Source organism: Hemiscyllium ocellatum, chromosome 1 (genome assembly GCF_020745735.1).
Source record: "Hemiscyllium ocellatum isolate sHemOce1 chromosome 1, sHemOce1.pat.X.cur, whole genome shotgun sequence".
Taxonomy (NCBI): domain Eukaryota; kingdom Metazoa; phylum Chordata; class Chondrichthyes; order Orectolobiformes; family Hemiscylliidae; genus Hemiscyllium; species Hemiscyllium ocellatum.
Genome location: NC_083401.1, coordinates 7,865,060 through 7,881,804, shown reverse-complemented (window position 1 = coordinate 7,881,804; position 16,745 = coordinate 7,865,060).

The window sequence follows — 16,745 nt, the reverse complement described above, 5'->3', positions numbered from 1 at the left end:
CCTTAACGATGGATTGTAGAGGTTAGGCTAATCAGCCTATAATTTTCCATCTTTTGCCTTGATCCTTTCTTGAACAAGGGGGTTACAACAGCCATTATCCAATTATCTCGGACTTTCCCTGACTACAGTGATGAAAGAAAGATCACAACCAATGTCTTTGGTATTTCTTCAGCCCCTCCCCCCCTCCCCGAACTCTAGGATGGAGCCCATCTGGGCCAGAAGATTTATCAATGTTTAGACCTTTTAGCTTTTCTAGCACTTTCTCTTTTGTAATGGCCACCATACTCAACTCTGCCCCTTGACTCTCCTTAATTGTTGGGACATTACTCATGTCTTCCACTGTGAAGGCTGACACAAAGTATTTAAGTTTTTCAGCTCTTCCCTTATCTCCCAGCACGAGCCTTCCTGCATCAATTTGGAACAGCCCAATTTCAACTTCTGTCTCTTGTTTGTTTCTTATATGTTGAAAGAAACTTTTCCTATCATTTCTAATATTACTGGCTAGCTTACCTTCATATTTGATCCTCTCCTTCCTTATTTTTCTGTTTGTTATCCTCTGTCTGTTTTTGTAATCTTCCCAATTTTCTGATTTCCCAGTGCTCTTGGCCACTTTTTAAAGCTCTCTCTTTTTCTGTGATACATTTCCGGACTTCCTTTGTCAGTCATAGCTATCTAATCCCCTCCCAGATGATCTTTCTTTTCTTTGGGATGAACCTCTGTACTGTGTCCTCCATCACACCCAGAAACCCCTGCCATTGTTGCTCGACTGTCTTCCCCATTGGGCTCTGCTTCCAGCGGATTTTCATTACTTCCTCTCTCATGCCCCTGTAATTACCTTTGTTTAACTGTAACATCCAAATTTGCCTTCTCTCTTTCTAATGACAGACTGAACTCTACCATATTATGATCGCTGTCTCTAAAGTGTTCCCTTTAAGATCTTTTATAAAATCTGGCTAATTATATAGAATTAAGTCCAGAATAGGCTGTTCCCTTGTGGGCTCCATCACTAGCTGTTCCAAAAAGCCATCCTGTAAGTATTCCATGAATTCCCTTTCTTTGGATCCATCGGCAACATTATTCACTCAGTCCATCTGCATGTTGAAGACCCCATGATCACTGTGACCTTGTCTTTCTGACATAACTTATCTATTTCCAAGTATATAGATTAGATTAGATTACTTACAGTGTGGAAACAGGCCCTTCGGCCCAACAAGTCCACACCGACCCGCCGAAGCGCAACCCACCCATTCCCCTACATTTACCTGACACTATGGGCAATTTAGCATGGCCAATTCACCTGACCCGCACATCTTTGTGACTGTGGGAGGAAACCGGAGCACCCGGAGGAAACCCACGCAGACATGGGGAGAACGTGCAAACTCCACACAGTAAGTCGCCTGAGTTTGGAATTGAACCCGGGTCTCAGGCACTATGAGGCAACAGTGCTAACCACTGTGCCACCGTGCCGCCCACGTATCTTGTATATCTTGTACCCCTGGTCCTGACCATTGCTGGGAGGTCTGTACATAACTCCCATTATGGTTTTTTTGCTTTGTGGTTCCTCAACTCCACCCACACAGACTCCACATCATCTGACCCGATGTTATTCAGTGCCATAGAATTCAGCTCATTTTTAACTAACAAGGCAACTACACCCCCTCTACCCATCTCCCTGTCTTTCAATACGTTGTAAATCCTTGGATGTTTAATTGCCAGTCCTGAACCCCCTGCAACCACATCTCTGTGATGCTACCACAACATTATCATTCACGATGAGTTGTGCCGTTAATTCATCTCCTTTGTTACGAATACTAAGAGCATTCAGGGAAAGCGCCTTAATGCTAATTTTCATTTCCTCCTGATTTCCAACATCTCTAGTCATATGTCCAAAGTTATCCTTCCTTTATGCTTCATTCCTAGCCTACCTTGAACTGAAACCATGCACACATGCTAACCTGCTGCTTATTTTTCTACTTGCCTCCATACTCCCTGTTACTTTCCCTTTCCCTTCCCCCGACTCACAAGTTTAAAGTCCTAGTGACCACCCTATTTATCCTTTTTACCAGAACACTGGTTCCAGATTGGTTCAGGTGGAGACCGTCCCATCGGTACAGATCACCTCGGCTCCAAAACTGATGCCAATGTCCCATGAAATGGAATCCCTCTTTCCCACACCAATCTCTTAGCCACATGTTTACTTCCCTAGTTTTCTTATCCCTATGCCAATTAGCAGGTGGCTCGGGCAGTAATCCAGAGATTATGATCCTCGAGGACCTGTTCTTCAATTTCTTTCCTCGTGCTCGATAATCCCCAAGCAGGTCCTCCTTCCTAGCTTTGCCGATGTTGTTAGTGCCAACATGGACCACAACAACGGGATCTTCTCCCTCCCACTCCAATATCCTTTCAAGCTGGTTGGAGATGTCCTGCACCCTGGCAGCGGGCAAGCAACCCACCATGTTGGACCCCCGATCCGGCTCACGAAAGGATTCTATCTGTTCCCCTAATGATGAAATCCCCAATAACAACGACTTGTCTTTTTGCTCCCCCACACCCTGACCTTGGAATGACCTTCTGTCATGGTGCCGTGGTCAGCTGGCTCATCCTGTCCACATCCTCATCCATACAGGGAGCAAAAATCTCATACCTGTTCGACATGGTCAGGGGCTGAGGCTTCCTCCACTTCTGAAATCAGAATCCCCCCAACTGCCTCACTTACAGTCCCACCCTGTTGTCTCTGATCATTAACTGAATTTAAATTACTTAATCTACCGGGTGTGACTGCCTCCTGAAACAAAACGTCCAGGTAACTCTCCCCCATCCCAGATGTGCCGCAGTGTTTGAAGCTCAGCTTTCAGATCATCAATTCTGATCCGGAGTTCTTCCAGCAACCGACACTTGCTGCAGATGTGGTCACTGCCGTTCACAATGGGATCAGCCAGCTCCCACATCATCCAGCTACAGCACATCACCTGCCCAGCCAGCTCTCCTTATTTCAATAACTTATACAAGTATTAAATAATTTCTACTACTTCTCTAAGTTCTTATTCAACTAACCAAATCACAATAACCTTTCAATTGATCACATGATACGTGCCAAATATAAATCGAAAGCCTTACCTTAGCAACACACGAGGTTTGGTTAGAGGAGGAGAGCGGGTGGGAGACACTTTACGTGTAGTGTCTCGGGATTCAGCCATTGCCCAAATATATACCCAGCAGCCTCTGCTCCTCGCTGTGGCCTCCGCCCTCTGCTGCTCCTTTTAAAGCCTCACTTACCCAGCAGTCCTGTGCCTGTTCCTGGCCAGTGTTCACTTGCCAAGGTAAGGTTTGTATATTTGAAGGTTACCTACCTGTCGGGCCTCTGCTCCTCACTGTTGCTCCTCTCACTCCAACTGCCGCCAAAAATATCCTGCTGGGGAACCCCGGGAATGGCTTCCTCGGTGTGCAGTCCTCCACACTCTTGCTGATAAAGCCTGTGACAGTGGTGGCGTACTTGTCCAAGTAGACTGTTTGAACATGGCCCAATCAGCCGACTCTAGACAGCACAGGAGTTGATCCTCTGTCTCCTCCGACTAGCACTGGACCTGTATCAGTGAGGGTGGGGTCTCCCTGTCAGCCGGGAGAAGGAACACAGCATTGTGGTCGGAGTTCCCGAAATGAGGGCAGGGATGGAGCAGTAGGCATCCTTCTCAGTGGTGTAGCAGTGGGCTAACATGTTCGGGCCCCTGGTGGGGCAGGTAGGTAAGGTACTTGGGCAACACCTTCCTTCGATTGACTTGATTGAAGTCACCGGCTACAATAAACAGGGCCTCACGGTATTCCATCTCCAGGGTGTTAGTGATGGAGTACAGCACATCCAGAGCTTCCTCAACCTGTGTTTGTGATGGTATGTACACAGCAGTTACTATTGCAGCTGAAAAGTCCCATGGTAGATAGAAAGGGTGGCATATGATGGTGAGGGGTTCAAGGTTTGGGGAGCAATAACTGCCCAGGGTAACAATGTCAGTGCACCACACGTTGATGAAAAAGCAAACCCCTCCACCCTTTGTCATACCAGAGGATGCTGTGTGGTCCATACAATGGATAGAAAAACCATCAGCCTGATGTTTAAAAAGAATTAATTTGTGTCTGTCTCCACCACCAACACAGGCAGCGAATTGCAGTCACCCATCACCCTCTGTGTAAACCAGGTCCTCACATCCTCTCTAATGCTTTGGCAACTGAGCTTGTACTGTAAACTTACCCACCTGGTCTACACCCTTACCCACCTGCTCTACACCCTTACCCACCAGGTCTACACCCTTACCCAACTGATCTACAACCTTACCCACCTGGTCTACAACCTTACCCACCTGGACTACACCCTTACCCACCTGGTCTACAACCTTACCCACCTGGACTACACCCTTACCCACCAGGTCTACACCCTTACCCAACTGGTCTACAACCTTACCCACTAGGTCTACACCCTTACCCAGCCGGCCTACAACCTTACCCACCTGGACTACACCCTTACCCACCTGGTCTACAACCTTACCCACCTGGACTACAACCTTACCCACCTGGTCTAAAACCTTACCCACCTGGACTACAACCTTACCACCTGGTCTACAACCTTACCGACCTGGACTACACCCTTACCCACAAGTCTACACCCTTACCCACCAGGTCTACACCCTTACTCACCTGGTCTGCACCCTTACCCACCTGGTCTACAATCTTACCCACCTGGACTACAACCTTACCCACCTGGTCTACAACCTTACCGACCTGGACTACAACCTTACCCACCTGGACTACAACCTTACCTACCTCGTCTACAACCTTACCTACCTGGTTTACAACCTTACCCACCTGGTCTACAACCTTACCCACCTGGACTACAACCTTACCGACTTGGTCTACACCCTTACCCACCTGGTCTACAACCTTACCCACCTGGACTACAACCTTACCCACCTAGTCAACAACCTTACTGACCTGGACGACAACCTTACCCACCTGGACTACTACCTTACCGACCTGGACTACAACCTTACCCACCTGGACTACAACCTTACCAACCTGGTCTACAACCTTACCCACCTGGTCTACAACCTTACCCACCTGGACTACAACCTTACCGACCTGGTCTACAACCTTACCCACCTGGACTAAAACCTTACCCACCTGGTCTACACCCTTACCCAGCTGGCCTACAACCTTACCCAACTGATCTACAACCTTACCCACCTGGTCTACAACCTTACCCACCTGGACTACACCCTTACCCACCTGGTCTACAACCTTACCCACCTGGACTACAACCTTACCCACCTGGTCTAAAACCTTACCCACCTGGACTACAACCTTACCACCTGGTCTACAACCTTACTGACCTGGACTACACCCTTACCCACAAGTCTACACCCTTACCCACCAGGTCTACACCCTTACTCACCTGGTCTGCACCCTTACCCACCTGGTCTACAATCTTACCCACCTGGACTACAACCTTACCCACCTGGTCTACAACCTTACCGACCTGGACTACAACCTTACCCACCTGGACTACAACCTTACCTACCTCGTCTACAACCTTACCTACCTGGTTTACAACCTTACCCACCTGGTCTACAACCTTACCCACCTGGACTACAACCTTACCGACTTGGTCTACACCCTTACCCACCTGGTCTACAACCTTACCCACCTGGACTACAACCTTACCCACCTAGTCAACAACCTTACTGACCTGGACGACAACCTTACCCACCTGGACTACTACCTTACCGACCTGGACTACAACCTTACCCACCTGGACTACAACCTTACCAACCTGGTCTACAACCTTACCCACCTGGTCTACAACCTTACCCACCTGGACTACAACCTTACCGACCTGGTCTACAACCTTACCCACCTGGTCTAAAACCTTACCCACCTGGTCCACAACCTTACCGACCTGGTCTACAACCTTACCCACGTGGCCTACAACCTTACCAACCTGGTCTAAAACCTTACCCACCTGGTCTACAACCTTACCGACCTAGACTACAACCTTACCCACGTGGCCTACAACCTTACCAACCTGGTCTAAAACCTTACCCACCTGGTCTACAACCTTACTGACCTGGTCTACAACCTTACTGACCTGGCCTACAATCTTACCCGCCTGGACTACAACCTTACCCACCTGATCTACAACCTTACCCACCTCGTCTACAACCTTACCCACCTGGACTACAACCTTATCCACCTGGTCTACAACCTTACCGACCTGGCCTACAATCTTACCAACCTGGACTACAACCTTACCCACCTGGTCTACAACCTTACCCACCTGGACTACAACCTTACCGACCTGGTCTACAACCTTACCCACCTGGTCCACAACCTTACCTACCTGGTCTACAACCTTACCCACCTGGTCTACAACCTTACCGACCTGGACTACAACCTTACCTACCGGGACTACAACCTTACCGACCTGATCTACAACCTTACCGACCAGGACTACAACCTTACCCACCTGGTCTACAACCTTACCCACCTCGTCTACAACCTTACCCACCTGGACTACAACCTTACCCACCTGATCTACAACCTTACCGACCAGGACTACAACCTTACCCACCTGGTCTACAACCTTACCCACCTGGACTACAACCTTACCGACCTGGTCTACAACCTTACCCACCTGGTCCACAACCTTACCTACCTGGTCTACAACCTTACCGACCTGGTCTACAACCTTACCCACCTGGACTACAACCTTACCGACCTGGACTACAACCTTACCGACCTGGTCTCCAACGTTACCGACCTGGACTGCAACCTTACCCACCTGGTCTACAACCTTACCCACCTGGACTACAACCTTACCCACCTGGTCTACAACCTTACCGACCAGGACTACAACCTTACATACCTGGACTACAACCTTACCGAACTGGACTACAACCTTACCTACCTGGACTACAACCTTACCGACCTGGTCTACAACCTTACCCACCTGGCCTACAATCTTACCCACCTGGACTACAACCTTACCCACCTGATCTACAACCTTACCGACCAGGACTACAACCTTACCCACCTGGTCTACAACCTTACCCACCTCGTCTAGAACCTTACCCACCTGGACTACAACCTTACCCACCTGGTCTACAACATTAGCAACCTGGTCTACAACCTTACCGACCTGGTCTACAACCTTACCGACCTGGACTACAACCTTACCGACCTGGTCTACAACCTTACCCACCTGGACTACACCCTTACCCACCTGGTCTACAACGTTACCTACCTGGTCTACAACCTTACCGACCTGGTCTACAACCTTACCCACCAGGTCTACACCCTTACTCACCTGGTCTACACCCTTACCCACCTGGTCTACAACCTTACCCACCTGGACTACAACCTTACCCACCTAGTCAACAACCTTACTGACCTGGACGACAACCTTACCCACCTGGACTACTACCTTACCGACCTGGACTACAACCTTACCCACCTGGACTACAACCTTACCAACCTGGTCTACAACCTTACCCACCTGGTCTACAACCTTACCCACCTGGACTACAACCTTACCGACCTGGTCTACAACCTTACCCACCTGGTCTAAAACCTTACCCACCTGGTCCACAACCTTACCGACCTGGTCTACAACCTTACCCACGTGGCCTACAACCTTACCAACCTGGTCTAAAACCTTACCCACCTGGTCTACAACCTTACCGACCTAGACTACAACCTTACCCACGTGGCCTACAACCTTACCAACCTGGTCTAAAACCTTACCCACCTGGTTTACAACCTTACTGACCTGGTCTACAACCTTACCGACCTGGCCTACAATCTTACCCGCCTGGACTACAACCTTACCCACCTGATCTACAACCTTACCCACCTCGTCTACAACCTTACCCACCTGGACTACAACCTTACCCACCTGGTCTACAACCTTACCGACCAGGACTACAACCTTACATACCTGGACTACAACCTTATCCACCTGGACTACAACCTTATCCACCTGGACTACAACCTTACCCACCTGGTCTACAACCTTACCGACCTGGCCTACAATCTTACCAACCTGGACTACAACCTTACCCACCTGATCTACAACCTTACCGACCAGGACTACAACCTTACCCACCTGGTCTACAACCTTACCCACCTGGACTACAACCTTACCGACCTGGTCTACAACCTTACCCACCTGGTCCACAACCTTACCTACCTGGTCTACAACCTTACCGACCTGGTCTACAACCTTACCCACCTGGACTACAACCTTACCGACCAGGACTACAACCTTACCCACCTGGTCTACAACCTTACCCACCTCGTCTACAACCTTACCCACCTGGACTACAACCTTACCGACCTGGTCTACAACCTTACCGACCTGGTCTCCAACGTTACCGACCTGGACTGCAACCTTACCCACCTGGTCTACAACCTTACCCACCTGGACTACAACCTTACCCACCTGGTCTACAACGTTACCTACCTGGTCTACAACCTTACCGACCTGGTCTACAACCTTACCCACCAGGTCTACACCCTTACTCACCTGGTCTGCACCCTTACCCACCTGGTCTACAATCTTACCCACCTGGACTACAACCTTACCCACCTGGTCTACAACCTTACCGACCTGGACTACAACCTTACCCACCTGGACTACAATCTTACCTACCTCGTCTACAACGTTACCTACCTGGTTTACAACCTTACCCACCTGGTCTACAACCTTACCCACCTGGACTACAACCTTACCGACTTGGTCTACACCCTTACCCACCTGGTCTACAACCTTACCCACCTGGACTACAACCTTACCCACCTAGTCAACAACCTTACTGACCTGGACGACAACCTTACCCACCTGGACTACTACCTTACCGACCTGGACTACAACCTTACCCACCTGGACTACAACCTTACCAACCTGGTCTACAACCTTACCCACCTGGTCTACAACCTTACCCACCTGGACTACAACCTTACCGACCTGGTCTACAACCTTACCCACCTGGTCTAAAACCTTACCCACCTGGTCCACAACCTTACCGACCTGGTCTACAACCTTACCCACGTGGCCTACAACCTTACCAACCTGGTCTAAAACCTTACCCACCTGGTCTACAACCTTACTGACCTGGTCTACAACCTTACCGACCTGGCCTACAATCTTACCCGCCTGGACTACAACCTTACCCACCTGATCTACAACCTTACCCACCTCGTCTACAACCTTACCCACCTGGACTACAACCTTATCCACCTGGTCTACAACCTTACCGACCAGGACTACAACCTTACATACCTGGACTACAACCTTACCCACCTGGACTACAACCTTATCCACCTGGACTACAACCTTACCCACCTGGTCTACAACCTTACCGACCTGACCTACAATCTTACCAACCTGGACTACAACCTTACACACCTGATCTACAACATTACCGACCAGGACTACAACCTTACCCACCTGGTCTACAACCTTACCCACCTGGACTACTACCTTACCGACCTGGACTACAACCTTACCCACCTGGACTACAACCTTACCAACCTGGTCTACAACCTTACCCACCTGGTCTACAACCTTACCCACCTGGACTACAACCTTACCGACCTGGTCTACAACCTTACCCACCTGGTCTAAAACCTTACCCACCTGGTCCACAACCTTACCGACCTGGTCTACAACCTTACCCACGTGGCCTACAACCTTACCAACCTGGTCTAAAACCTTACCCACCTGGTCTACAACCTTACTGACCTGGTCTACAACCTTACCGACCTGGCCTACAATCTTACCCGCCTGGACTACAACCTTACCCACCTGGACTACAACCTTACCGACTTGGTCTACACCCTTACCCACCTGGTCTACAACCTTACCCACCTGGACTACAACCTTACCCACCTAGTCAACAACCTTACTGACCTGGACGACAACCTTACCCACCTGGACTACAACCTTACCAACCTGGTCTACAACCTTACCCACCTGGTCTACAACCTTACCCACCTGGACTACAACCTTACCGACCTGGTCTACAACCTTACCCACCTGGTCTAAAACCTTACCCACCTGGTCCACAACCTTACCGACCTGGTCTACAACCTTACCCACGTGGCCTACAACCTTACCAACCTGGTCTAAAACCTTACCCACCTGGTCTACAACCTTACTGACCTGGTCTACAACCTTACCGACCTGGCCTACAATCTTACCCGCCTGGACTACAACCTTACCCACCTGATCTACAACCTTACCCACCTCGTCTACAACCTTACCCACCTGGACTACAACCTTATCCACCTGGTCTACAACCTTACCGACCAGGACTACAACCTTACATACCTGGACTACAACCTTACCCACCTGGACTACAACCGTACCCACCTGGACTACAACCTTACCCACCTGGTCTACAACCTTACCCACCTGGACTACAACCTTATCCACCTGGACTACAACCTTACCCACCTGGTCTACAACCTTACCGACCTGGCCTACAATCTTACCAACCTGGAGTACAACCTTACCCACCTGATCTACAACCTTACCGACCAGGACTACAACCTTACCCACCTGGTCTACAACCTTACCCACCTGGACTACAACCTCACCGACCAGGACTACAACCTTACATACCTGGACTACAACCTTACCCACCTGGACTACAACCTTACCCACCTGGTCTACAACCTTACCTACCTGGTCTACAACCTTACCCACCTGGTCCACAACCTTACCTACCTGGTCTACAATCTTACCGACCTGGTCTACAACCTTACCGACCAGGACTACAACCTTACCCACCTGGTCTACAACCTTACCCACCTCGTCTACAACCTTACCCACCTGGACTACAACCTTACCGACCTGGTCTCCAACGTTACCGACCTGGACTGCAACCTTACCCACCTGGTCTACAACCTTACCCACCTGGACTACAACCTTACCCACCTGGTCTAAAACCTTACCCACCTGGTCCACAACCTTACCCACCTGGTCCACAACCTTACCCACCTGGTCTACAACCTTACCGACCAGGACTACAACCTTACATACCTGGACTACAACCTTACCGAACTGGACTACAACCTTACCTACCTGGACTACAACCTTACCGACCTGGTCTACAACCTTACCCACCTGGCCTACAATCTTACCCACCTGGACTACAACCTTACCCACCTGATCTACAACCTTACCGACCAGGACTACAACCTTACCCACCTGGTCTACAACCTTACCCACCTCGTCTGAAACCTTACCCACCTGGACTACAACCTTACCCACCTGGTCTACAACATTAGCAACCTGGTCTACAACCTTACCCACCTGGTCTACAACCTTACCGACCTGGACTACAACCTTACCGACCTGGTCTACAACCTTACCCACCTGGACTACACCCTTACCCACCTGGTCTACAACGTTACCTACCTGGTCTACAACCTTACCGACCTGGTCTACAACCTTACCCACCTGGTCTACAACGTTACCTACCTGCTCTACAACCTTACCGACCTGGACTACAACCTTACCGACCTGGTCTACAACCTTACCCACCTGGTCTAAAACCTTACCCACCTGGTCTACAACCTTACCCACCTGGTCTAAAACCTTACCCACCTGGTCTACAACCTTACCCACCTGGTCTACAACCTTACCTACCTGGTCTACAACCTTACCCACCTGGTCTACAACCTTACCCACCTGGTCTACAACGTTACCTACCTGGTCTACAACCTTACCGACCTGGTCTACAACCTTACCCACCTGGACTACAACCTTACCCACCTGGTCTACAACCTTACCCACCTGGTCTACAACGTTACCGACCTGGTCTACAACCTTACCGACCTGGTCTACAACCTTACCTACCTGGTCTACAACCTTACCGACCTGGTCTACAACCTTACCGACCTGGACTACAACCTTACCCACCTGGTCAACAAGCTTACCGACCTGGACTACAACCTTACCCACCTGGTCCACAACCTTACCCACCTGGTCTACAACCTTACCCACCTGCTCTACAACCTTACCCACCTGGACTACAACCTTAATGACCTTGACTATTGCCTATCCCCCGTCCTATCCCCCGTCCTATCCTCCGTCCTATCCTCCGGCCTATTCAGCGGCCTATCCCCTGGCCTATCTCCTGGCCTAACCTCCGGCCTATACTCCGGCCTTTCTTCCAGCCTATCCTCCGGCCTATCCACTGGCCAAACCTTCGACCTATTCACCAGCCTATCCTCCATCTATCCACGCCCTATCCTCCAGCCTATCCATCGACATATCCACTAGCCTATCCACTAGCCTATCCTCTGGCCTATCCCCCGGCCTATTCTCCGGCCTATTCCCCGGCCTATCCCCCAGCCTATCCTCCGGCCTATCCCCCTGCCTATCCCCTGGCCTATCCTCCGGCCTATCCTTCAGTCTATCCTCCGGCTTTTCTTCCAGCCTAACAAACCGGCCTATCCAGCGATCTATCCCTGGGCCTATCCTCTGGCCAATCTTTCGGCCTATCCCCCGGCCTATCCTCCGGCCTATCCACTGGCCGATCCACCATCCTGTCCTCCAGCCTATTCTTCAATCTATCCACCAGCCTATCCAAAGCCTATCCTCCGGCCTATCCTTCAGTCTATCCTCCGGCCTATCCTCCGGCCTATCCCACGGCCTATCCTCCAGCCTATCCTCCGGCCTTTCTTCTGGCCTATCCACCGGCCTATCTCCCAGCCTATCCACCGGCCTACACCCCCAGCCTATCCCCCAGCCTATCCTCCGATCTATCAATCAGCCTATCCAAAGCCTATCCTCCGGCCTATCCTTCAGTCTATCCACCGGCCTATCCTCCAGCCTATCCCACGGCCTATCCCCCAGCCTATCCACTGGCCTATCCACCGGTCTATCCTCCGGCCTATCCACTGGCCTTTCTTCCGGCCAAACCACTGGCCAATCCCCTGGCCTATCCTCAGGCCTATTCACCAACCTATCCCCCGGCCTATTCCCTGCCCTATCCTCCGGCCTATTCACCAACCTATCCCCCGGCCTATCCTCCGGACAATCCACCAGCCTTTCTTCTTGCCTATCCACTGGCCTATCCTCCAGCCTTTCCCCCGATCTATCCACTGGCTAATCCACTGGCCTTTCTTCCGGCCTATCCACCGGCCTATCCTCCCACCTGTCTTCCGGCCTATCCACCGGCCAATCCACCAGCCAATCTTCCGGGCTATCCACCGGCCTATCCCTGGCCTATTCTCCGGCCTTTCTTCTGGCCTATCCACCGGCCTATCCAGCGTCCTATCCCCAGGCTTATCCTCTGGCCTATCCCCCAGCCTATCCCCCGGCCTATCCCCCGGCCTATCCACTGGCCAACCCTTCGGCCTATCCCCCGGCCAATCCCCCCGGCCTATCCCCCAGCCAATCCCCCCGGCGTATCCCCCCGGCCTATCCCCCGGCCTATCCCCCCGGTCTATCCCCCGGCCTATCCACTGGCCGATCCACCATCCTTTCAAAACCGATCCACCAAAACACTATATAGGACAAACAGGAAGACAGCTAACAATCCGCATACATGAACATCAACTAGCCACGAAACGACACGACCAGCTATCCCTAGTAGCCACACACTCGGACAACAAGCAACATGAATTTGACTGGGAAAACACTACTATCATAGGGCAAGCCAGACAGAGAACAGCCAGGGAATTCCTAGAGGCATGGCATTCATCCACAAACTCCATCAACAAACACATCGACCTGGACCCAATATACCAATCACTACAGCGGACAGCTGAAACTGACACCCGGAAGCGGCAAGGACAGACCACTATAAATGCCGGAAGAAACATCAAAGAAGCGCTTTGCAGGAGGCTCCTATCCCCCGGCCTATCCTCCGACTTATCCACCAGCCAATCCTCCAGCCAATCCTCCGGCCTATCCCCCATTCTATCCTCTGGCCAATCCACCGGCCTTTCTTCCGGCCAATCCACCGGCCTTTCTTCTGTCCTATCCCCTGGCCTATCCACCAGCCTATTTTCCAGCCTATCTTCCAGCCTATCCACCAACATATCACCTGACTATCCACCAACCTACCCACCAAACTATCCACCAACCTGTGCACCAACCTATGCACCAGCCTTTCATCAGGACTACACACCGGTCTATCCTCCAGCCTTTCCACCAGCCTATCCACCAGCCTATCAACAAAACTATCCACAAACTACCCACCGGCCTGTCCACCGGCTTATCCACCGGCCTCTCTCCGGCCTATCCTCTGGCCTATCCAACAGCCTATCCTCTGGCCTACCCACCGACCTATCCACCAACCTACCAACTGGCCTCTCCTCCGGCCTCTCCACTGGCCTCTCCACTGGCCTCTCCACCGGCCTCTCCACCAACCTCTGCACCAACCTCTCCACCGGCCTATTCACCAACCTACCCACTAGCCTATCCACCAGCCTATCCACCGGCCAATCCACCGGCCTATTCCTCCGGCTTATCCACCGGCCTATCCTTCAGTCTATCCACCGGCCAATCCACCAGCCTATCCCCTGCCCTATAGTCCGGGCTATCCACCGGCCAATCCACCAGCCTTTCTTCCAGCAATCCACCGGCCTTTCTTCCGGCCGATCCACCAGCCTATCCCCCGGTCTAACATCCTGCCTATACACCGGCCTATCCCCCGGTCTAACCTCCTGCCTATCCACAGGTCTATCGCCCGGTCTCTCCTCTGGCCAATCCGCCGGCCTTTCTTCCGGCCTATCCCCCGGCCTATCCTCTGGCCTATCCTCCGACTTATCCACCAGCCAATCCTCCGGCCTATCCCCCATTCTATCCTCTGGCCAATCCACCGGCCTTTCTTCCGGCCAATCCACCGGCCTTTCTTCTGTCCTATCCCCTGGCCTATCCCCCGGCCTATCCACCAGCCTATCCACCAGCCTATCCACCAACATATCACCTGACTATCCACCAACCTGTGCACCAATCTATGCACCAGCCTTTCCTCAGGAATACACACCGGTCTATCCTCCAGCCTATCCACCAACCTACACACCAGCCTATCCACCAGCCTATCAACAAAACTATCCACAAACTACCCACTGGCCTGTCCTCCGGCTTATCCACTGGCTTATCCACCGGTCTCTCTCCGGCCTCTCTCCGGCCTATCCCCTGGCCTATCCAACAGCCTATCCTCCAGCCTACCCACTGGCCTATCCACCAACCTACCAACTGGCCTCTCCACCGGCCTCTCCACCAGCCTCTCCACCGGCCTCTGCACCAACCTCTGCACCAAACTATCCACCGGCCTATCCACCGGCCTATCCACCGGCCTATTCACCAGCCTGTCCACTAGCCTATCCACAAAACCAACCACCAGCCTATCCACCAGCCTAATCAACGGCCTACCCACCAACCTACCCATCAGCCTATCCCCCAGCCTCTCTCCGGCCTATCCATCGGCCTATCACCAGCCTATCCACCGGCCTATCCACCTACCTACACATCAGCCTATCCACCGGCCTATCCTTTGGACTACACACCGGTCTATCCTCCGGCCTATACACCGGCCTATCCACAAAACTACCCACCGGCCAACCCACCAACCTACCCAACAGTCTACCCACCAACCTACCCAACAGCCTATCCACCAACCTACCCACCGGTCTGTCCTCCGGCCTATCCACCGGCTTATCCGCCGGCCTCTGTCCGGCCTAAAATCTGGCCTATCCAACAGCCTATCCTCCGGCCTACCCACCGGCCTATCCACCAACCTACCCACCAACCTACCACCAACCTACAAACTGGCCTGTCCTCCAACCTATCCGCCAACCAATCCACCAGCCTACCCCCCGGCCTATCCCCCGGCCTATCCCCCTGCCTATCCTCCAGCCTATCCTCCAGCCCACCTACCAGCCTACCTACCAGCCTATCCGCCAACCAATCCACCTGCCTATCCACCAACCTATCTACCAGCCTACCCCCCGGCCTATCCCCCGGCCTATCCCCCGGCCTATCCCCCGGCCTATCCCCCTGCCTATCCTCCGGCCTATCCTCCGGCCTATCCTCCAGCCTATCCTCCAGCCCACCTACCAGCCTACCTACCAGCCTATCCGCCAACCAATCCACCTGCCTATCCACCAACCTATCTACCAACCTACCCCCCGGCCTACCCCCCCCGGCCTATCCTCCAGGTACAGGTCTTGAGGATTATCATTGACAAGGTGTTGCTGTTCTCTCCTTCGGGTCAGGAAGTTGAGGACCCAGTACAGAGTGGAGCAGAGTCCTGGGTCTTGGAGTTTGGTGATGTGTTTGGTGCGAATTATAATGTGGAACCTGGATAAATATGATGCCAATAAACACGAGTCCGATGTAGGTGTCGCTGTTATGCTGCTATTGCAAGGCTGAGTGTGGGGCTGGGGAGATGGTGTCTGCACTGGGTTATTATGACAGTAGGTGAGTTGTGGTGGATGGAGATATCCTGGGAGGCAGGTGCTGATGTGAGCCATTACTAACCTCTCGAAGCACTCCATCCCGGCAGAACCACCAGGCAGTAATCAATAAGGCACCTTACCAGATTTTCCTTTGGCATTGGAATGATAGTGGTCTTCACGAAGCAGATTGGAGCCTCCGATTGGTTTAAGGAGAGATTAAGTCAAATTCCCTACAGTGTGGAAACAGGCCATTCGGCCCAACAAATCCACACCAACCCGAG